This window comes from Propithecus coquereli, unplaced genomic scaffold (genome assembly GCF_000956105.1).
Source record: "Propithecus coquereli isolate 6110/MARCELLA unplaced genomic scaffold, Pcoq_1.0 Scaffold371, whole genome shotgun sequence".
Classification (NCBI taxonomy): Eukaryota; Metazoa; Chordata; class Mammalia; order Primates; family Indriidae; genus Propithecus; species Propithecus coquereli.
The window spans coordinates 503933-505994 of record NW_012149408.1 but is presented as its reverse complement, the minus strand read 5'-3'; positions in this window follow the sequence as shown (position 1 = coordinate 505994).

Genomic DNA, 2062 nt, shown 5'->3' with positions numbered 1-2062 from the left:
GGAGCTCTCCTGTGCAGAATGCTTGTACTTCATAAAAAACTGGTGTTAATTTAGTTCATTTAATTTACTGTGTCTTTACAGTCTCCTACTTTAACGAGATTAAAAGTCAGTATCTACCCAAGGAATCGACCTTACCCTTTCTCTGGCACGTACTGTCCTGATCACGGAAGGCCACGTTAAGCCACACCACAGTGCTGTCGCTAACAGGGACAACTGGAGCAGGCGCAAGAGCCCCGTGGAGTTTAACTCTCCTTGTGGCGAATCCTCGTTGCTGGCAGCAGAGTCGGACCCGGCCACGGGACACCAGGAGGCAGAGAAACAGGCCGCTCAGGTCGAAGGTGCCAGGACGCCTGTGGAAACCAAGAGTCCGGACCTCGCCCCTTGGTTTTCCATCCCCCTGGGCACGCGTGAGGCAGACCTCCTGGGTTATCCTGACGACATTCCTCCACTCTGAATAAACTCCATAGATTGTTTTCACATAGATCCCATTCTTGGGGGAAAAGTACATGTGAACTCAGCATATAAAGGAATACTTACAATTGTATGAAATTTATTACTGAGAAAGATTTTGCCTCTCTGGCCCCCAGTTCTTTCCTTAGAAAACATGGCCTAGAAGGTACTTGCTGATAATTCTGCACCCGGCAGAATCTCTGCCTTTGTTTATGCAACGCCTCACGCTCCTGGGCACACGGAGACATTGCTCCTACTTACGGCATTAGATCCTTGTGTTTTTCTAACCTACGCTGCAGAGTACCTCATCTGGTGACGGGCACCAGTGTTGTGCATTAAAGGGGCCTCTCGCCTGCATCTCCTGTGTTTTCCGCCACGGCAGTGAGCTCCGGGGAGAGGAAGGCCTCATCTTCAGCTGCTGAGAGCTCATAACCCTTCACCGGAGTGCGGGAAAGAGACAAAATCTGGAGCTCCGAGGACAGGAGAAGGGAAAGTCCCATTTCTTTCCATGGCTGCATGAAGCTGCTGTTGCCACTTTCTGTGCTGGTGACTCAGCCACAACTGGCAGATCCTTTTCAGAAGCCAGATCGTGTTAACAGAGTTATGGAAGTGCACATACACTCCAGCAGAGACAGCCACGGCTGAAACGTGCTCGGCACCGGCCTCCAGCTCTTGAGGGGGTGGGGTTCACCTTCATAGTGCTCCTGCCGCCATAGTTTACTTCCCAAGGCCTTCGTCACTGCTCTCTGCCCTCCAGGGTGAGCACGAACTGTCAGACAAAAGAATACATGCAGATGCCACGCTGCAGAAAATTCCCAAATTATACTGGATGCCCTACGCTCTCTGTGCGTGGGGATGTTGGACTGAGACACGCTCATTCCTTTGTCCAGAAACAGAAGTGCTCCTACAGCTGCTTGGGCGTGGTGGCTGCCCTTCCTGGATTGTGCAAGAGCACAGCCCCAGGAGTGTTATGTTGCTGTTCCGTGAGACAAGTTCACGAAATGGCCAAAAGCCCCCCAACATAATTGCACGAGGATGAGTATTTGTGCCAACATCACATTACCAGTAGGGGAGACTAGTTCATTGTCTGCGGGGATCATGGGGAGATGCACTTGCCTTTTAGAAAACTAATGAAGCCGTAAGTGACAAGCACCCTTGGTGGTGGGGGCAATGGGTGGGCTAATGGGAGCTCACGTTGGACAATACCCTCTCTGCACATTTTGCAGGGAACACTTATTCTTTCGTTCACTGCAGAAGCAACCAAGCAAGGAAAGGTGCCCATCACGACCCACCAGACACCGGAGCAGTTGAGGACTGAGGTCCTCTCTCGGTGGGAGAGTTGTAGAAATGATGAGGACGACCCACATGAGAACAAGCACAGACTGTTTCTGCAGAGCCTGCTACAGGGAGGCAGTCACACACTGTCACTTGAGCTCTCAGGCAGGTATAGAGGTGGGAAGGCTTTATAGTGGGGCGGGGAGGGACAGCTCAGATGTGCCCTGACTGGGGACTGTTGGCCTGGGGCAGCTGGGAGGCCGACCAGACGTGGGGGCCATCCTATGTGGTGGATTGGAGGAGCTTATTTGGCTTCCTCTGCTGGGTGCTGAGCTGG